Source organism: Mauremys mutica, unplaced genomic scaffold (assembly GCF_020497125.1).
Source record: "Mauremys mutica isolate MM-2020 ecotype Southern unplaced genomic scaffold, ASM2049712v1 Super-Scaffold_100320, whole genome shotgun sequence".
Classification (NCBI taxonomy): Eukaryota; Metazoa; Chordata; order Testudines; family Geoemydidae; genus Mauremys; species Mauremys mutica.
This window is the reverse complement of record NW_025423313.1, coordinates 392,978-414,970: the sequence shown is the minus strand read 5'-3', so window position 1 is coordinate 414,970 and position 21,993 is coordinate 392,978. Positions and strand designations below refer to the sequence as shown.

General features: G+C 51.3%; 2 non-coding genes and 2 pseudogenes across 2 annotated transcripts; all 4 read right to left on the bottom strand.

Moving 5' to 3' along the window:
- Positions 1–4,633: 4,633 nt before the first annotated feature.
- On the bottom strand, positions 4,634–4,707 carry TRNAK-UUU. The gene has a single exon. It is a non-coding gene; the product is annotated as a tRNA-Lys (tRNA).
- A 2,680-nt stretch (positions 4,708–7,387) lies between these two features.
- Positions 7,388–7,604, bottom strand: LOC123360854. The gene has a single exon (XR_006576081.1). It is a non-coding gene; the product is annotated as a small nucleolar RNA U3 (small nucleolar RNA).
- A 3,092-nt stretch (positions 7,605–10,696) lies between these two features.
- LOC123360849 lies at positions 10,697–10,873 on the bottom strand (annotated as a pseudogene).
- A 3,381-nt stretch (positions 10,874–14,254) lies between these two features.
- Positions 14,255–14,444, bottom strand: LOC123360848 (annotated as a pseudogene).
- Between the last annotated feature and the right edge of the window lie 7,549 nt (positions 14,445–21,993).

Sequence of the window (21,993 nt, the reverse complement as noted above, 5' to 3'; positions counted from 1 at the left end):
CACCCACACCTCTCTGCCCTCCCCTGAGACCCGCCCAGCCCACCCCCCACCTCTCTGCCCCTCCCTGAGACCCGCACCGCCCACCACCCACACCTCTCTGCCCCTCCCCTGAGACCCGCCCTGCCCACCACCCACACCTCTCTGCCCCTCCCCTGAGACCGCCCTGCCCACCACCCACACCTATCCTCGGCGCCCCTGAGACCCGCGCTGCCCACCACCCACCTCTCTGCCCCTCCCCTGAGACCCGCCCTGCCCACCACCCACACCTCTCTGCCCCTCCCCTGAGACCCGCCCTGCCCACCACCCACACCTCTCTGCCCCTCCCCTGAGACCCGCCCTGCCCACCACCCACACCTCTCTGCCCCTCCCCTGAGACCCGCCCTGCCCACCACCCCACCTCTCTGCCCCTCCCTGAGACCCGCCCTGCCCACCGCCCCCACCTCTCTGCCCCTCCCCTGAGACCCGCCCTGCCCACCACCCACACCTCTCTGCCCCTCCCCTGACACCCCCTGCCCATCACCCGCCCACACCTCTCTGCCCCTCCCCTGAGACCCGCCCTGCCCACCACCCACACCTCTCTGCCCCTCCCCTGAGACCTGCCCTGCCCACACCCCACCTCTCTGCCCCTCCCCTGAGACCTGCCCTGCCCACCACCCACACCTCTCTGCCCTCCCCTGAGACCCGCCCTGCCCACCCCCCACACCTCTCTGCCCCTCCCCTGAGACCTGCCCTGCCCACCACCCACACCTCTCTGCCCCTCCCCTGAGATCTGCCCTGCCTGCCACCCACGCCTCTCTGCCCCTCCCCTGAGACCTGCCCTGCCCACCACCCACACCTCTCTGTCCCCTCCCCTGAGAACCGCCCTGCTCACCACCCACACCTCTCTGCCCCTCCCGTGAGACCTGCCCTGCCCACCACCCACACCTCTCTGCCCCTCCCGTGAGACCTGCCCTGCCCACCACCCACACCTCTCTGCCCCTCCCCTGAGACCTGCCCTGCCCACCACCCACACCTCTCTGCCCCTCCCCTGAGACCTGCCCTGCCCATTGCCCCCACCTCTCTGCCCCCTCCCCCGAGACCTGCCCTGCCCACCACCCACACCTCTCTGTCCCCTCCCCTGAGACCTGCCCTGCCCACCACCCACACCTCTCTGCCCCTCCCCTGAGATCTGCCCTGCCTGCCACCCACGCCTCTCTGCCCCTCCCCTGAGACCTGCCCTGCCCACCACCCACACCTCTCTGTCCCCTCCCCTGAGAACCGCCCTGCTCACCACCCACACCTCTCTGCCCTCTCCTGAGACCTGCCCTGCCCACCACCCACACCTCTCTGCCCCTCCCGTGAGACCTGCCCTGCCCACCACCCACACCTCTCTGCCCCTCCCCTGAGACCTGCCCTGCCCACCACCCACACCTCTCTGCCCCTGCCCTGAGACCTGCCCTGCCCACCACCCACACCTCTCTGCCCCTCCCCTGAGACCTGCCCTGGCCACCACCCACGCCTCTCTGTCCCCTCCCCTGCCCAGCCCAGCCCAGCCTACCGCTTGCACCTCTCTGCTCCCGCCCTGAGACCCGCTGTGCCCACCTCTTTCTTCATGCTGCTGTTGTTATTCCATGAAACATCAGGGATGGAATAAAAAGCTGAGTTTACTCCAGGGTGAGGAAAGAAAGGAGCCACCAACCCCCTGGCAAAGCTCAGTGCCCCAGAGAAAACCTGCCTCCTGCTATCGCAATCACTGATGTGCTGGGGATATGGCGGGAAAGGGACTGTCTGAATTAAGGCAGGATTAATCAAGGCAGGAAAGGGACAACAATCCTCTGCAACGTCATTAACCACAAACATATTCTCATCATACTCCAGCCAGAAGGGAAATGGGCAGGAATTCTTGCTGTTCAGCCATGGACACAAGCACAGCAGTGAGTGTGGTGTGGAAGCTGGTCTGGTTAAACAATTGGAAATGATCACTCAGTGAGATCAGAACTAGAATGTAGTGAGAAAACTGCATAAAGCAAGTAGTTGTGGCTGAGTGATTAAGGTGATAGATAAGAAATCCATTGGTGGCTCCCTGCTTGGGGTTGAGTCCTGCCAACTATGGAGGAACTTGCGGTTCTTTAAATTTAACAATTTAGTTTCAGTGGCTGAGCATCCTTGGTGTCAACAGGAGCTAGGTCTTGCCTCACTCTCAGGCTGTGTCTACACAACAGAGTTATGCGGCTTTACTTAAAGCATTTTAATTAAACTGCTGTTGCATATCCACACTATGCGGCTTGTGTCACCAGAGCACATCCACGCTAGCAACTCTTGGATCGCCACAGAGAGCAGTGCATTGTGGGTAGCTATCCCACTGTGCAACTGGCTGCAGGGTGCTTTGGGAGGGGTTTGCAATGTCTCATAGGCTGGTACAGCATCACATCCTACTACATTGACAGCCGCTTTTCACCTGAAGTGTGTGTGATGGGGCAGAGACTGTGTGTGTGGGGGGAGAGGGAGTGTGTGTGTTAGAGAAGAGTGAGTGTGTCGGCGCGCTGTCTCTAAGTTCTGACAGCTGCTAGAAGCAACCAGTCCTGAGGCAGGGGGAGGGGGACAGCACCGATATCAGCCCCCGCTTCCCTCACTGGCTCAGCACAGCACAGCAGTCTCTGTCAAACACACACATGCTGCTACCTGCCTGGCTCGGTGTCAGGGGTGCTGGGTCACGGGGGTTTAGAGGGCCATGGCCCCCACCACTTTTTACAAGCCGTAAGGATGAACGACCGAAGGGTGGACAGAGTGGAGTCTTGGGGGGAAGAGGGGTTCTGTGGGGGTGGCCTTGGGGCAGGGGTAGGACGAGGCATCAGGTAGAAGGGGTGGTGTGGGGTTGGGGGCCTCAGGGAGAAGGGGTGGAGTGAGTGTGGGACCTTAGGGAAGGGGTGCCATGGTGGCACCACAGTTCTGATGCCAGTGCCCCCCCCCCACTGTAAGGAAGTTCCCGCCACCCTGCTCTGTGTTCGCAGGGCAGGAGAGAGCAGCATCTACGGCAGTGATTTGCTCCTGGCTGCCGGAGCAGAGCAGCAGGCTCAGCTGTCAGAACTTCGCTGAGCGATGAAAGGGGAGGGGCCCATGGCTCTGTAGCAGGAATGCAGGGCAGGTGAGTTCACAGCAGGCATGGTGGGATACTGGTGGAGGCCAGTTATGGTGATATAATGACCAGCAGCATTTACACTGACAATTTGTCGCTTTAAGTTTGCTGCACAAAGCTCTAGGCCTCTTGTCGAGGTGGTTTTATTTTGTCAGCAAAACAGGGCAGTTTTGTCGCCAGATGACAAGACACCATGAGGGGTGAGGGTCTCCGAGCCTGGGCTCCAGTCTGAGCCCCAAGAGCCCAAATCAGATCATCCAGGCCAGCCGGGCTACAGGGATTTTATCACAGTATAGATGCCCTCTCAGGGTATGTCTACACTGCAGTGTAAGCCCAGGGTTAGCAGAAGTCATGTCAGCAGCCCCAACACATAAACATAAACCACGAGGGAAAGACCCACCCCCCAGATAAGCTGGGCAGTGTCCTTCTCCCTACGGTTCGTAAGTCCAGCAACCAAAAGTCCTTTAACATGAGCCCCCCCACCCCTGCACCCCACTCACAGCTGTTGTCCTTAGTCAGTGCAAGCCCAGAGGTGCCTCTGTACAGTTCACCTGCCATCCTGGGTGGAAAAGGGGGAAACTAAGAAGGCCCCGTACTCACTATGTTGTCTAGGGACTCACTCATCCCTCTACAGCCACCCTGTCCTAACGTTGGTCTGACACCTACATTTTAGTATTGGGACCCAAGCCCCAGCCCACTTGGCTTTGGAACCCATGTCCCCTGCCTAGCAAGTGCTATTGAATTGAGGGAGAGTCCCTCCATCGGGGTCTGCCAAGCACAGTTGTGCTGCCCTCGATTCACACAACAAGGATAACAACCCTTTATTTCTCCTGCCCCTATAACATGGAGACTGGGAATCCAACACCAGCCACAAGTGATCATTTCGGCAAGCAACCCAACATATTTCCAACATACTGTAAAATCCACATGCAGCCTCGTACACGAAACCTTGCAAGAAAATCTTCCTGAGGGGGTCTGAAGCACCTGCTGCTGGAGGGAAGGAGGGAGCTGTGGGTTGGGATTGAGGAGCACTGGGAATACGAGGGGGGCCTGTGGGTTGGGATTGAGGGGCACTGGGAATAGGAGGGGGCTGTGGGTTGGGACAGAGGAGAAGGGTGAAGAGGAGCAGGCTCTGGTTGGGAGTGAGGAGCAGTGAGCATAGGAGGGACTGAGGGTTGGGACTGAGGGGCACTGGGAAAAGAGGGGACATGGGTTTGGGCTGAAGAGCATCTTCATTTGGGGATCCAGCAGGACAGGGGAAGGCAGCAGGTGATTCTAATTCCTTAGGGATATTCTGTGTGTTTGTCTGTGTGTGTGTGTGTGTGCAGGGAAGGAACATGCTCTATGCCCAGAGGCCTTTATTCCTCCAGGCTGCAAGGACAGAGGGGCTGTCAGGAAGTGGCCCCTTCAAACCCACACACAAAAAGGCCCTTCTGAGGAAAGGGAAAATCCTGAAGAGAAAAAGTAACATCAAAGAGGACTCCAGCAAGACAGTGTAAGATCTTGGGGAGTAGTTTATCACCTGACCAGGGACTTGAACCCTGGACCCTCAGATTAAAAGTCTGATGCTCTGCCAACTGAGCTAGCCAGGGTCACAAAGAACAAGACCAAGTTGGTGCAGAGGAGAAACTAGTCAAGAAAACAAGAGCGGTAAACAACAGGGGAAACCTGCTGCTCTCTCTGGTCCAGTCAACACTACGAGTTTATATCAAATTTAGCAGCGTTAAATCGCATTAACCCTGCACCAATCCACACAACGAAGCTCTTTATATCGATATAAAGGGCTCTTAATACCGGTATCTGTACTCCTCCCCGACGAGGGGAGTAGTGCTGAAATCGGTATTGCCGTGTCGGATTAGGGTTAGTGTGGCCACAATTCAATGGTATTGGCCTCCAGGCGCCATCCCACAGTGCACCATTGTGACCGCTCTGGACAGCAATCTGAACTCAGATGCATTGGCCAGGTTTACTGGAAAAGCCCCGCGAACTTTTGAATTTCATTTCCTGTTTGCCCAGCGTGGAGCGCCGATCAGCACAGGTGACCATGCAGTCCCAGAATCAAAAAAGAGCTCCAGCATGGACCGTACGGGAGATACTGAAGCTGATCTCTGTATGGGGAGATGAATCTGTTCTATCAGAACTCCGTTCCAAAAGACGAAATGCCAAAGCATTTGAAAAAATCTCCAAGGCCATGATAGACAGAGGCCACAACAGGGACTCAACACAGTGCTGAAACTTAAGGAGCTGAGATAAGCGTACCAGAAAGCCAAAGAATGAAATGGACGCTCACGGAGGGAGGGGCGACTGACGTCTGTAGCTGTCCCACAGTTCCCGCACTCTCCGAAAACCATTTGAATTCTTGGCTGAGTTCCCAAAGCCTGAAGGGTCAAAAATATTGTCGCGGGTGGTTCAGGGTATATGTGCCCCCCCCCCACCCAAAAGCAAATGGAAAAAAAATGTTTCTCGCCTTTTTTCAATGTCAACGTATGTCTACTGGATGCTGCTGGCAGACGCGGTGCAGCAGCATCCCCTTCCCTTCTGGACGGCAGAGGTACAGTAGGACTGGTATCCGTCATCGTTGTCCCGTGAGTGCTCCTGGCTGGCCTCGGTGAGGTCGGCCGGGGATGCCAGGGCAAAAACGGGAATGACTCCCAGGTCATTCTCTTCTTTAAGCTTTGTCTCCTGGAGATTCAGTCCTGCCTGGAATATCATAGTAGCTGGAGACTGCCCTCCCTTCCCCCCTTTGAGCTCTACTTGCAGAGGCAATAAAGTCTGTGTTGTTTCAAATTCATGCATTCTTTATTACTTCATCACACAAATGGGGGATAACGGTAGTCCAGGAGAGGTGGGAGAGAAGGGAAGCAATGGGTGGGGTTGTTGCAGGGGCACCGCCTAGAATGGCATGCAGCTCATCATTTCTGCTGGAAGTCTGGGGCTCTGACCTGGAGCCACCATTTGCCTGTCTGGGTCTTTAATTGGCTTGCCTGATAGTCTAGACAGGACTGACTCTCCATTAGACAAAACTTAAAGAAGGGAATGACCTGGGGAGTCATTCCCATTTTTGTCCATGCGCCCCCAGCTGACCTCACTGAGGCTGGCCAAGAGCACCCATGACAGCAACTGACAAACTTTATTAGAGAATATTTAAAAATAAACCATACAAAGTGTTTGAAGCATCAGTTATTGTGTCATTGGGGGTAACATACAGGTTGTAGGGGGATGTTAGCATTTTGGTATTGGACGGCATATACATACAGTATAACTTGTAACTATCATTATCAATTTACAAAGCAGCAGACAGTACAGTGTGCCTAGCAACTATCTTTGCTAATTTGCAAAAGGCAAGGGGATACTACTGTGTAGCACTGCAGTACCATGTCTGTCAGCACCATCCAGTAGACATACAGTGATGGTGAAAAAAAGGCTGAACGGGCTCCATGATTGCCGTGCTATGGCATCTGCCCGGGCAATCCAGGGAAAAGGGCACAAAATGATTGTCTGCCGTTGCTTTCACGGAGGGAGGATTGACTGACGACATTTACTCAGAATCACCCATGACACTGTTTTTGCCCCATCATGCACTGGTATCTCAACCCAGAATTCCAATGGGTGGGTGAGACTGCAGGAATTATGGGATAGCTACCCACAGTGCAATGCTCCGGAAATTGATACTAGCCTCGGTACATGGACGCACACTGCCAAATTAATGTGCTTAGTGTGGCCACGTTCACTTGACTTTATATAATCTGTTTCCAAAAACCGGTTTCTGTAAAATCGGAATAATCCCATAGTGTAGACATACCTTGAGACAGCTTTAGAACTCTCTACCCACTATACGGCCAAGAGACAGCAGCTGTCAGATCCTGTGTGGATTGTCTGATGTGCTTGGGGCCAAGAGCAAACTGCGTACCCCCTGCCAGAGCAGAAGTAAAAATAGGGGCTTCCCAAAAAATGGGAAGGGAAGAAGAGAGAAGCAGAGAGGCAAGTGGAAAAGGAAGAGAACATGCAGACACAGGACCCTACCTAAATTCTGAAATAGATTACAAAAAAAAAGAAAGAGCAGCATAAAGAAATTTAAAAAAATCTTTCAGTAAGTATTGAATTAGAAATGTTTAAAATACCATTTTCACACTACCTTTACTTTTCTTCTAAATTCTACCAAAACAAACTAAGACTTGCCACTAAACAGAACTGCACAAAAGCTTTAAATAAATTCAGATAACAGAAAAAAAACCCAAAACATTTATTTTTAAACTTGTTTTATAAGGACTAACCACTCAGTCTGTGTTCTCTTCCTCTCAGCTTCCCAAAAGGAAAGCAAGAACACTCATCAATAGCATATAGCAGATGCATTAAAGCACCACTATCCACTCACTTCATGCTCAAAAGAGAACACTTTAACTCCTCATCGTGGTTAGCAAGGTCAGACACTTTCAACCACACTTCTCTAGTTACAAACTATAGAAATGATCCCTGAAAGTATAGTCTTAACAAAGCTGTGCTCAGCTACACACCCAGGCTAATGTGCGCAAGCTTTCTTCCCACGGTGAATGTTTTCATACAACGGGTTTCACCCCCAGAGAATTAAAGACCAAAAATCTAAAACCAGGTTCCCATTTCATTAAGCACAATTGAGACAGCTTTAGAACACTGTCCATTAGAAGATGTTTATGTCGCTATTTACAGAAACACACCTCCTGATTAGCATGTGGAGCTCCTAGCAACTAATCAAACCCTCTTGCTTTGCCATACCTCTCACAGGCTCTTCCGTACCACATGACAGCCTGTCAGGCACAGACAATCTGGACAGGTCAGCCCTTTCTAGCATGCTCCACAGCTGTTTCTCTCTGGCTTGCTCTCAAATTCATCTGCACTAGAAGTTTTTGCAGGGTTCTATGTTACCGGTGGTACCTGCACTAAATCAGTGGCTCTCAACCTTTAGAGACACCTGTACCCCTTTCAGGAGTCTGATTTCTCTTGCATACCCCCAAGTTTTACCTCACTTAAAAACTACTGGCTTACATAATCAGATGCAATATTTATAAAAATAAATCACTTGAATATAAGTATTGTACTTACATTTCAGTGTATAGTATAGAGAACAGTATAAACAAATCAATGTATGAATTTTAATTTGTTACGAATTTGCTAGTGCTTTCTATGTAGCCTGTTGTAAAACTAGGCAAATATCTAGATGAGTTGATGTACCCCCTGGAAGACCATTGGATACCCCTGTTTGAGAACCACAGCACTAAATCACCCGTACTTTTAGAACTGGTGCCACTTGAACCAAGGCATTCGGAACCATTTCAGTGCTAGTAGACAGTAGCAACACAGCTGCACAATTCCCACTTGGAAAGAAGATATCTTCTGGTCTGACCCTACCATTGTGAGCTGCATAGGCAACTTTCTCTGTGTTATCTGAGCAGAATCCACACACTATATACTACCTGTATGGCCCTGAGGATGCCACATCGGCCGCAGCTGCTGATTAGGCCACAGGTTGAGAATCACTAGTCTATAATTTTGCAAAGTCCATTGCCACAGGCTTTTTCCCCCCATGGCTGCTGTGAGACAAGAGCACATGAAATTCATAGCAATATAAATATGAATGAAACCACCCAAATATATTTACATAAAAACTAGACAGTCTCATTTTAAAACAAAGAAAAACACAGGCCACACAGGGAGTGGGGCAAGAGTCTCCAATGATTTATACCCTCTCCTACCCGCCATTCAGCATAAGAATTAACCTAAATGGATCATGACTATTTACATAGAGCATCTTTCTGCTACAAAGCAGAATAAGACAAAAGGTTGAGGCTGTTCCCCTTCGCATTTGGGGAGGGAGGGGGGAGGAGTAGAAGGATTTAGATGCTCAATCCACTTCAGATTAGGAAAGAAACCAAGCAGACTCATGATTTACTCAAAACCCACCCCAGCTAAAAGAAAACCAGACTATCTGCACCTAAGCGCTATACAAGTTTCTAAATAAAGCTATTATATCTAACCTTCCTCATAACTAGATTTCTGGTACACTACAAAAACTCCTTCTTTTATTCAGTATACAAAATCTAAGCACTCAGTCTGTGCTCTCCTCTCTCGCTTTTCCAACTAGCAGTCTATACAGTAACTCCTCACTTAACCTTGTAGTTATGTTCCTGAAAAATGCCACTTTAAGCAAAACGATGTTAAGCGAATCCAATTTCCCCATAAGAATTAATGTAAACGAGGGGGTTAGGTTCCAGGGAAATTTTTTTCACCAGACAAAAGACTGTGTGTGTGTATATATACACACACACAGTATAAGTTTTAAACAAACAATTTAATACTGATACACAGTGATGATGATTAGCTCAGCTTGCTGAGACCCCAGCTGCTGCAAGCTCTCTCCCTCCTGAGCCCTGCTCTATGGAAGATGGGGTAAGCGGGGTGCAGGAGCAGGAGGTAGGGGGACACCCTGACATTAGCCCCTCCCCCAGCAAGCAGGAGCCTTGGGGAGCAGCTCCAAGGCAGAGGGCAGGAGCAGCACATGGCAGGGGGACACAGCTGAACTGCAGGCAGCTGCTGCACAGGGAACTTAGGGGAGTGGGGTAGCTGATAGGGGGCTGCTGGTCCATCCTGGTTCCAAGCCCCCACCAGCTAGCTGCAACGGGCTGCTCTTTGTGAAAGCAGGAGACAAAGCAGGCGGCTGCCAAACAACATTAGAAGGGAGCATTGCACAACTTTAAATAAGCATTTTCCCTAATTGATCAGCAACATAACGAAACGTTAACCAGGACGACTTTAAGTGAGGAGTTACTGTAGGAGGGTTTAGGTCAGCTCAGCTACGTCTCTCAGGGGTGTGGATTTTTAATTTACCTCGGACAGAAAAAAGAGAGTAACAGAAAAGAGAAGAAATAAGATGGGAAGGAAAACACCCAGTGGGGCATGGGAGATGTTGACAGATGCAAATCCCTCATGTAAACCCCTCCCCCCCATGCCCTTCATTGTCTCCTCCACCCATTGCAGGGTTCCCCAGTCTTTCTCCATGGCAGGGGTTGTGTGTGTTTGATTCCACCCATAGCAAGGTCCTCCATTCTCCCCAATGGCAGGGGCTCTGTGTGAGCCGCTTTTCTCCCCATTCCACCCTCTACCCACTATAGGGCCAGGAGACAGCAACTCTCAGATCCGGGGTGGATTGTCTGATGGGCTTGGGGCCAAGAGCAAACTGCCTACCCCCTGCCAGAGCAGTAGGAGTAAAAATAGGGGTTCCCAAAAAATGGGAAGGGAAGAAAAGAAAAGCAGAGAAGAAAGTGGAAAAGGAAGAGCACGTGCAGACACCGGACCCTACCTAAATTCTGACACAGATTACAAGAGAAAAAGATATAGCAGCATAAAGGAATATTAAAAATGTTTTTAGTAAGTACTGAACTAGAAATCTTTAAAACACCAATTGCACACTAGGTTTACTTCTCTTCCAAATCCTATCAAAACAAATTTAAGTTTTGCCATTAAACAGACTATCAGCAAAAATTGTAAACAGATTCATGCAACAGAAAAACCCAAAAACATATTTTTCAATTTGCTTTGCAAAGTTTAACCACTCAGTCCGTGTTCTCCCTCTGCTGGCTTCCCCAAAAGAAAACAGGAAAAGTCATCAATAGCAAAGAACAGCTCCATTAAAACAACACTGGGTGCTTGCTTCACACTTAAAAGAAACAGTATAACTTCCCTGCTGGTTAACTAAAACAGACACTTTCAACTTAGATAATTTTTACCTCCAGGTTCCCAAGGCACAGACCAGGTTTGCATCTCGAGGCCAAAAGACCAAAAACATCAAGACACTTGATCATGGCCTTGGATAGGCCAAGAGACTACTCACCCCATCTGCGCTCAAAGAGCCTACACTTCTTAATCACAAATTTTAGAAACAATCCCTGAAAATACAGTTTTATTCGGCTACAAACCCACAGTAATGCGCACACGCTTTTACCCCACGGTGAGTGTTTTCATACAGCGGGTTTCACCCCCAGCGAAGTAAAGGACACAAATCTAAAGCCAGGTCCCCATGTCATGAAGCACACTCGAGACAGCTTTAGCCCCCTGGCCATTAGAAGATGTTTATGTCGCTATTTACAGAAACACGCCTCCTGATTAGCATGCGGAGCTCCTACCGACCAATCAAACCCTCTCGCTGTTACTGCCCGAACCTGCCCCGCCTCTCACAGTCTCTGCTCTAGCACGTGCCGGTGCCGCGCCCGTTTCCCCGCAGGCGGAGCCCGGCCCGGCGCAGCTCTGCCCGCCCGGGGCTGCGGCTGGTTCTCTCCGGTTCCTCGGCACTAGAGACTTCGCGTGTCACGTGACCGGGGGCAGGCGCCGCCTCTGGCTGCTTCGAGACTGGAGCATCCCGGGGGGGAACCAGATGGGTCATTAGTGCCCAGCAGCAGCCCCCACCCCCTCCACGCCCTCCCCCAGCGCCTCCTGCCCGCTGACGGGGGGGAGGGAGAGGAGTTGAACGCGGGAGTGGGGCCTTGGGGAAAGAGGGGGTGGGGTGAGGTGGGGGCGGGGCCTGGGAGGAGCCCGAGGGGGGGCAGCCCCCCAGCATAGTGGAAACTCGGTGCCCCTACATCCTACTAGTGCAACCGCAACCAGGGCCGCGCAGAGGGGGGGGGCAAGTGGGGCAATTTGCCCCAGGCTCCGGGTCCCGCAGGGGCCCCCACAAGAGTTTTTCGGGGCCCCTGGAGCAGGGTCCTTCACTCGCTCCGGGGGCCCCAGAAAACTCACGCGGGGCCCGGGCCCCCGGAGCTTCTTCGCTCCCGGTCTTCGCTGATGGGGGGTCCTTCCTCTCCGGGATAGAAGGACCCCCCGCCACTGAATTACCGCTGAAGCGGGACCCGCCGCCGGAGTGCAGCCAGATATTCGGCGGTAATTCGGCGGCGGGGGGGGTCCTTCTGTTCCGGGACCCACCGCCGAAGTGCCCCGAAGACCCGCGGTGGGGGCTGCACTTCGGCGGCGGGTCCCGCTTCGGCAGTAATTCGGCAGAGGGGGGTCCCCGCCGTGGGTCTTTGGGGCACTTTGGCAGCGGGTCCCGGAACGGAAGGCCCCCCGCTGCCGACTTACCGCCAAAGTGGGGCCCCCCGCCGCCGAAGACCCCAGGCCCCCGGAATCCTCTGGGCGGCCCTGACCTCAACCATTTAAATGCTGCAAAGCAGAGGCCGAGCAGCAGGATTTGGTTCAATTGCTGCTCTCAGCACAATTCCTCAACGCCGGGCACGGTGTATCCAGGAGACAGCAAGTCTCTAGTTTTGCAAGTATATCGCCACGATTTTCCCCCTTGAAACAACAGCACCCATAATTCATAGCAATCTAAATATCAATAACTGTTAGTGAGCCTAGCCAAATAGTCTTGAATGAAAGCTAGAGAGAGCTGCCATCGGAGTCACGTACTGTACACGTTTGCTTCCCTGGAGAGTGTTCGGTAACCATCTGTAGAGGTGTAACAGGTATTTAAGTACAGTCTCTTTCTCCTGAAAAGTGGGAAAAGGCAAAGGCTTAAAGCTGCCTGTAGGAGAATTTTCAAAGCCCTACAAGTGAGCTGGACACTCAATTCCCACTGATTTCTAAACTGGTTTTCAAAATCCCTCACCACAAACAAATAAAAAGAAAGGCTGAGTGAGCAAACCCCTCACAACAACGCATAGAAAAACTAAGTATTCTATAGATTTAGAAACAAAACCAGCTGTTATAAACTTCCCAAAGCATAATTTAAAAAGTCATATTTTAAAGCTTTTGCATTCATTGGTTTAATACAAACCCCCCCCCCCCCGCAAGTCTATGCTGTCTCCCTCCTGCTTCTCCAGCGGGAAGAAGCAGCGGGCATCAGCGCCAGACAGCAGCTGCATTAGCAATCCCGCCTATTCGGTGCCTGATTGGAAGAAAACCTTGTAAAAATCGTCCTCCAACAATCTCTTTCGAAAGCACGTCTCTAGCTAAGCGCCGGCCATTTCTCCTGCACAGACACCTTCCCTACTGCCAGTCCCCGGCTACCCTGATTAACGTCGTAATGACTCGTTTTTTAAAACAAGTGGTCACGAAAGAAAATGGATCGTACCTTTTGCAAACAGCCTTTTTGTCAACAGATGGCCACGTTCTTCACTGAAGTGGGGGGAGCACACTTTGTAGTTTGTACAGGTCGAGTTTATTGCCCGCCCCAGAGGCTCCTAGCACCCCTCAGTTCCCTCCCACAAGCTCCCTATGTGCCCTCTCCCATCCCACTCTTTTTAGGGACTCCCTGAAATTCCCCCAGTCTCAGACCTTACCAGAGAATCTCTGCACCCTTATTCTCCCCATACCAAGTTCCCCACACTTCTTCCCACACCAAAGGCTCTGTTCACACCCACTTCCCCATGGCAGGGACTCTGTGTTTCCTCTATTCCCCCATGCCGGGGTCTTTGTGTGCCCTCCCTTCCCCCCATGCCAGGGTCTTCCAATCTCCATAGGACTAGGGGGTCTTGTGTACCTCCACTTATCCCCTCGCTTCATTTCAGGGCCCCCATTCTCTCCACCACTGTAGAGACTGTGTGCACCCCTATTTGCCTCTTCTCCCCCATTCCTCCCTCCTTCCCAAGACAAGCTCTCCCAGTCCCCTTACCTGCCAGGGGTTCTGTGGGTCCCATTTTCTCCTCCCCCACTTCCACCTTAGGCCTGTACTAAGGGCTCAGAGAGGCTCCGAGAAAGTTGCATACCAACGAACTGGCAGAGCATTAGGGGTAGAAATAGGGGCTACTCGAAACGGGGGAGAGGGTGGAGAAAAGAAGAAAAAGTGGAAAGTGGAGAGAACTTGCAGAATTAATATCCCTGAGCCTATAACTTTAAACTAGAATGAGGGAGGACAAAAGAGAGGGACACTGCATTAAAAGGTGGACTAGAAATTCAAGCAATCAGAGGTTCAATTAAGCAACTGTTTACATAAAAACGGTTGTATTTTACACTGCATTTTCTTCTTCATGCTATTAGAAAACTCACTGAAAAACACCCACATCCTCCCACAATACAGAAGCAATAATATTAGTTACAATCACTACATCCCTTCTCTAAATATACACATCAGAAACAAAAGTTAAACACCAACTTCAAAAAATGTTTTTTAAAATAATTTATACAGTCTGTGTTCTTTCCCTTCTACCCCCCAGAGGGAAGAAAGAAAAATCATCAATAACAGACAACAACTGCATCAAAGCAATACTGCTTACTCGCTTCACACTCAGGAAAAAGCACTTTAACTCATCCTCGTAGTTAGGGAGACCAAGCACTTTGTGTTAAAACAACCTCCCACGGCTATAGTCTAACGTCTAGAGTGCCTATATTTAGTGGTTACAGTGTGTAATTTAATATATCAAATCTTCCTATGATCACAGAGACAGCGAGACTGACAAACAGCACACTGTATGCATGTCTCATTGTGGCACCTAACGTATGAAGAAACTTTTTTAAATGCCCTCTTTAGCTTCTGTTACAAATAAACGTCTTCCCGAATTTCACCAATCACTTCTTCTAACTAACAGAGGAACACCCCTTCAGCCAGTCAGATATTTCTTCCATAGCTCGTTCTCATAGAGGCAGGACTAACAAACTGGAACTGGCTCCGTAGGAATGATGCATCGGAACAGTTACGCACAAGCAGCAGGCATTGCAAGAGCCGAAGGTGCTGACGTGCTTCAGAAGAGATGTACACAGTAAGCAATCCGCTCTTAAAGCAATGACGTCTGTTCCCCAGAGATCCCCATTAGGCCTGCTCTACACTATGCGTTTATACCAAATTTAGCAGTGTTAAACCGAATTAACCCTGCACCCTTCCACACACCGAAGCTCTTTACCCCCAGTCGGGGCTATTGCAGATTATGTATTCCTTACGCCACCCGATCTTAAACTGGCTGCCCAGCTCCCAATGGGGTCCAAACCCCAAATAGATCCCTTTTACCCTCTATAAGCTGTAAAATCCTGTTACAGGGCAGCTGCCTTGCAGCCTGCACAGCTGCCTGCCAGTGCGAGAGCTTGTAAGGCACTAATCCGGATAGTGGCAGCTGGGTAGCAAGCAAGTTAAAAGCCAGCAGAGTGGCACAGTGGGAGCATGCTGGGCCCATAACCCAGAAGTTGATGGATCAAAACCATCCTCTGCTATGCATGGGCTTGTTTCTTTTCCCTTTGGGTCTTCAAGTGAGGCGATGACCAGCAGAGGACCAAGAGCCTAGGCCATGAGGTGGCTGAGGCAGTGGCCTGCCAGGGAGCTCCCTGGCACCTCTGGCTGCCTGGGCTGAAGGCAAGAGGCAGGCCTGGGCGTGGCCAGGGCCTCCTGTCCTGGAATGAGGCTGCAGTGTTTCCTGGTCCCCTTTTCCCACCCACACCAGCAGGCGGTTGCCGGTGTGGGAGGCTCTCGGGATGCCAGGCAGCGCTGTGTGTGTGGCTGTCAGGGGAAAGAGCCGAGGCTCCCAACTGTGCGCCATCAGCCAGGGCGGGCCAGGCTATGGACGTGACTCAGGCTTGGGCCGCATGGCCGTGCTTTCCTGACGAGGCGTGAGGCAGGCCAAGAGCTTTGCACAGCATACAGGGAAGAGGGAGGGAGGCGTCTTTGAGCCGGCGTGTCTCGTCCGCTTCTCCCTTGCCACTTGGGCGGAGGCGGGAAGGGAGCGAAATGTTCCCGGCTGAAAGTTTCTGTGCTCGGCCTTGAGGATTAAGCCTGAGCCTCCGGCACGGCTGCTGGGAGATGGGTTTCTGAATGGCATCCAGCCCGCTCTTCGGGCCACCAGCTGAAAGCACTGAGGCCAAGAGGCAGCAAAACAGGACCTTTGAGGCTCCCCATAGGCCTCAGGGAAGCAAGACAGGCTTATCACAGTCCCTGGGTGGGCTCAAACTACCAGCCTTTCAATTAACAGCTGAACGCACTGACCCATTGCACCACAAAGACACAGAGAGGCAAGGCTGTATTGAGCACAAAAGTCAGGAATCAGCTCAGGGTACGGTATAGCACATGCATGCAGTGGTTAGACAAGCAACAGCAAGGAACTGGACTGGTATGGAGCAAAAGTTCTGTGGGAAGGAACCGAAAAGAGCATTGGGGCTGCAGTATAGCGCTTGCAGACACTTTCTTTGGCCTGTTTTCCTATAAGAGTTAGCGTGAGAGATTGCTAGTCACAGGTCAGTGGGTGGGTTTGTGCAAACTAGGAGTGTAGAGAAACCAGCAAGAGGAAGGAGGCTGAAAGACTTCTCTGGCTTTGAACAGAATTGTGCCTTAATAGTTCTTGCTTTGAAGTTCTCCATTGGCGTCATTTCTGTGAAGTGATCCTCACTTAGAGTTACCTAGTTCTCAAAGTCATGTGAATGGTGTTTGGTGCGTGTCCGGGAGCTCGTCATGGCAAGGTAAAAAGTGGTGGGGGCAGAGGTGCTGTGTAACATCCAAGGGTGTCAGCATTGATGCTTGGCTCTTTAGAGCTCAGATCAAAGGATATATTCCCACTGACTTAGGGGTAATAATAATTGGTCTATTGGGCTTTGATTTATTGTGTCTGGTTTAGATATAATAAATCAATACCCAAATATGTTTCAGTTGACCCTTGATCAAAGAGTATATTCACACTATTCCCTGGGTTGGTGGGTGACAATTGATTGCTTGGGCTTTGGTTTGTTGTGTTTTGTCTGGATGTAATAAATCAATCCCCAAATGTGCTTTTGTTAACTCTGAAACTTTACTAGGGTAAGAGGTGGAAGTGGAGTGGATGGGGGAGCCACAGCTGTCAATCCTGTGCTGTGAGAACAGGAGATAATCCAAAATAAGATATATCAACTTCAGCTACACTATTCCTGTAGCTGAAGTTGTGTATCTTACATTGACACCCCCCTGCCTCAGTGTAGACCAGTCCAAAGTGTAAGTAGTCTCTTAGCCTATCCAAGGCTGTGATCAAGTGTCTTGGGGTCTATCTACACTATGAAATTAGGTCACATTTATAGAAGTTAGTTTTTTAGAAATTGTTTCTATACAGTTGATTGTTTGTGTCCCAACACAAAGGGCTCTAAGTGCATTAAGTCAGTGGACTGCGTCCACAGTACCGAGGCGAGCATCGACATCCGGAGCGTTGCAATTTGGGTAGGTGTGGGTAGCTACCCTACAGTTCCTGCAGTCTCCGCCATTGGGATTCTGGGTTGAGATCCCAATGCCTGATGGGGCAAAAACAGTGTCGTGGGTGATTCTGGGTACATGTCATCAGATCCCCCTCTCTCTCCCTCCCTCCATGAAAGCAACAGCAGACAATCATTTCACACCTTTTTTCCTGGGTTACCTGAGCAGACGCCATACCCCGGCAAGCATGGAGCCCGCTCAGCTCACCGTCAACGTACGTCTCCTGGATTCTGGCAGACATGGGACTGCATTGCTACACAGCAGCAGCTCATTGCCTTTTGGCAGCAGAAGGTGTGTGTTATGATTAGTAGCCATAATCATCCTAGGTGCTCTTTTTGCTGATCTTAGTGAAATCAGTTGGGGCACCTGGGCAGACAAAGGCAGCCAGGTCATTCCTATCTTCTGCCAAGCACCTAGGAGATGATGATGACTAACAGTTATACTGCACCATTTGCTACCAGCCTAAGATGTAAAAGCTAGATGGATCAAAACAAGAAATTGACTTGATTTGTTTTGTGAAATCAATGGCCTGCTAAACCCAGGGTTTTGAGTTCAATCCTTGAGGGGGCCATTCTGTATGACAGTTGTTTGTGTTTCTCCTTGATACAAAGCCACCCCTTTTGTTGATTTTAATTCCCTGTAAGCTATGTTGTCAGTCGCCCCTTCCTCCATCAGAGCAACAGCAGACAATTGTTTCACGCCTTTTCTCAGTGCAGAACCAGAAGCTGCAAAAGCAAAACCAGGCAAGGAGGCAACAGCAGTGCGGTGACGAGAGTGATGAGGACATAGACATGGTCATAGACTTCTCACAAAGTACGGGCTGGGCAAAGTGCACATCATGCTGATGAGCTCCTCATGAGCTCTGCAGGGTCACCTGTGCTGATCAGCTCGCCACGCTGGCCAAACAGGAAATGAAATTAAAAAGTTTGCGACCCTTTTCCTGTCTACCTGGCCAGTGCATCTGAGTTGAGAATGCTGTCCAGAGCGGTCACAATGGAGCACTCTGGGATAGCTCCCGGAGGCCAAGACCGTTGAATTGTGTCCACACTACCCTAAATTCGACCCAGCAAGGCCGATTTCAGTGCTAATCCCCTCGTCAGAGGTGGAGTAAAGAAATTGATTTAAAGAGCCCTTTAAGTTGAAAAAAAGGGCTTCATCATGTGGATGGGTCCAGGGTTAAATCGAGGTAACGCTGCTAAATTCGACCTAAAGTCATAGTGTAGACCAGGCCTTAGAGGGATTTTATAGCTACTGGCTGGCTGGGTGCCCACCCACCCTTTCATTGAGCACACTTGGTAACTACTAAGCAGAAGCACAGAATCATAGATTGATTTGCTGAGTCTCCTGCAGGCTTCCTAACGGCACAGCAGGGCTGCTCTTGGTTCTGCACAATGTTGTTTCGTTTAGCAGTGACTGTGAAGGCACTTCCAGCTATTTGACCATGGGAACTCTGGTATTAAGTGGACACCCTGTCTTAGCTGTGTATGGCTGTATTGCTTGTAGATTTATATATTCTGTATTGATGTTACCAAATGGAGTATTTTGTAGCTGTCTGCTATAATTTGTTTAACTTGTACGAAATATGAATATGCTCCCTCAGACTTAACCATCTGCCTTTCACACACTCCCTGCCCTTCGCTCTCTGGGGTGGGAACAAGCCACCAGCATGTGTGTCCATTGGATTTTTTTTTATTTAATTACTTCTCATTGTTAAATTATTTATGAGTGTTTTTTAAATTTCATTGCAGTGCGTTTTCTTCCTGCCACTGTCACCTGGCAGCTCAGGGATGTGAGATTCTCCTCCATTGCATTTCTGCCCACGGAAAAAGAAGAGAGACCACACGTCAGTACCTTTGGTAATAAAAGCAACCTGGAAACAAACCAGCTGTCTCCTCCGTGTGCAGTTTGTGTCTCTTTTGCTGCAGTTGATGTGTGTGCAGCATGTGTGGTGGACAGGGACACTGTGTGCTCACATGGGAATTCACCACCCTTGGCGCAGGATTTGACTTGTTCCTGGAGTGAATGTAGCACTGGGGAGTGTCAGGCACAGGCTGCATGACCCCCTCCATTTATCCTTGGCGCAGATACAGCCCAGGCAGCGCTAGTGCAACCTCCCATCCTGCTGCCCTCCACCATCATCTGCACAGCCCACCTGTCAGGGCAGGAGGGGAATGTTGCTCCATGGATCCTGGTTCTCAGATGGGGCTGCCCTGGGATGGGGATGGGGGTTGCATCCATTAGGTCACCAGACTGAGCCTTCTAATATCCTTGGTGATTGTTCCCAAGATCCAGGACTTTGTGCTCAAACAAAAAAACATCTCCCAGCTTCAAAATAAGGCTGTTTCCTTGCAATATACAGGAAAGAAGCAGATTTTCACCCCAGACGGGACTTGAACCCACAATCTCTGGCTTCAGAAGCCAATGCCTTATCCATTAGGCCACTGGAACCCTGATGTACAACTATGGAAGAGATGGAAATTCCCTCTCATAAATGCACATTCCTCGCCTTTGCTTCAACACTAAATAGCCCCTTTATGTGCCTTACAGAAATGTCTGCATCCCCTGGCAGCGAGGCAACGGACAGAGCTGAGCACCACCTTTCTGCCAGCCATCTTTAGAGAAGAACCCCACCCTAGTGTCACCCCTCCCTCCTTCAGCACCTCCACGGCTGTGGCTCTGAGCAGCAGTAGGATGATTAGGGAGCGAATCTGGGGCTGGAAGGGGGGTAAGGTCAGCCTGTAAGGAGTAACCAGGTGGCTCCCTCCTGGACACAGTGGGTTCACCTGCTGCCTACAAGAGTGTGGGGGCCGTGCTGCAAAAGCCCATCTGCCAGCAGCCGTGCCGGAGGCTCAGGCTTAATCCTCAAGGCCGAGCGCAAAACCTTCAGCTGGGAACATTTCGCTCCCTTCCCGCCTCCGCCCAAGCGGCAAGGGAGAAGCGGAGGAGACACGCCGGCTCAAAGACGCCTCCCTCCCACTTCCCTGTACGCTGTGCAAAGCTCTTGGCCTGCCTCATGCCTCGTCAGGAAAGCGCGGCCATGCGGCCCAAGCCTGAGTCACGTCCGCGGCCTGGCCCGCCCCACCCCGGCTGACGGCGCGCAGAGCCACGCGAGTCAATGGCAGGTCAAGTCGGGAGCCTCGGCTCTTTCCCCTGACAGCCACACACACAGCGCTGCCTAGCGCCCCCAGAGCCTCCCTCGTGTTCTCCTGCAGCAGCCGCCTGCTGGTGTGGGTGGGAAAAGGGGACCAGGAAGCACTGCAGCCTCATTCCGGGACAGGAGGCCCTCGCCACGCCCAGGCCTGCCTCTTGCCTTCAGCCCAGGCAGCCAGAGGTGCCGGGGAGCTCCCTGGCAGGCCGCTTCGCCTCAGCCATCTCTTGCCTCATGGCCTAGGCTCTTGGTGCTCTGCTGGTCACCGGCTCGCTTGAAGGCCCAGAGGGAAAAGAAACAAGCGCACGCGTAGCAGACAAAGGGATGTTTACTGCGGTTAGTTTCCAAGCAAGCAGATTCCGAAGCATTTCACACCAGTCGGGCTTATCTCTATAGACTGATAGAGTCTGTTCCCCAGTGTCCCCCTTCCCAGCTCTGACACCGCAGAGCCTTGCCTGTGTCCCTGTTCCACGTTCCCCATTCCTGTTCCCTTCCCCCCCCCAAGATTCCAATTTCTCCTTCCACTTCCTGTTTGACCCCAGTTTATACAGTAATATTCTCAGCTAGACCTTAACCAATCATTTTACTGAAATGTGACTAACCAATCGTAATAGAATTCTCTAACCAATTATATCCCACTCCCCTAATTAACTTACACCCAGCAAAATTAACTCGGCAGCAGCCAGAAACAATTAGAGAACCAGACAGATTGACAATAGAAAAGTGGGGGCCAGAAAGATAAACCCTACAGAAATGAGGGTTTCCCAACCACAACCATTGAGAAGGGATTTCTTGCCAGACCGGATGCTCCCTTAAGATCTGTTTCGTTATCTGGTGATGGGCACTATCGGGACAGGATCGTCTTCCCAACAGCCCAACCCCACCTTGTTCAGTGTGACGGGTTTGGGAGGTGAGGATGGGACCGTTCGCTTCCCAGCTCATGGCTGCCCCTGCTGCTTAGCCAAAGGCCTTAGCCTACGAACAAGGGCTCAGACTCTCCTAGGGAGAGAAGGCCCAGACACAGGCAGACTGGGATTTTGGGTCTTTGTTTTATACCCCTGTCACTAGCTAAGTGATAAAGTCTAGGCCTTTGCAGGCAGCCTGAATATCTCTAGGCCTCCCTATTCCAAAAAACAGGGAATGAAATGAAAACATTCCCAGGGCTCTCCCTGTGCACCTGGCTAGTGCATTGGAGTTGAAAGTGCTGTCCAGCGTGGTCACATTGGAGCACTCTCAGATAACTCCCGGAGGCCAATACCATCGAATTGCACAATGCTGTGGCTGCACTACCCCAAATTCAGTGGCTGCTCAGTAGGCCACCAAGCCTGCCTGCCTTGTTTGTGGGGGAGAGGGGGCACAACAAAAAATGGCAGTATCACTGCAGAAGGGAGCTCGCCCCCTGCCATCAGGGAGGGTTGCCTCACAGCCGCTGACTCCATGAGTAGGCAGGAGCTAGCCAGGGAAACATGCCACTGCTCTGCCCTGTTACATTAGCACTTCAGGGAGCATGGCACAATGGAAGGCAGAACGTGTGGGGGGGAGGCAGGTGATCCCATGTGCCCCCCCCCGCTTCAC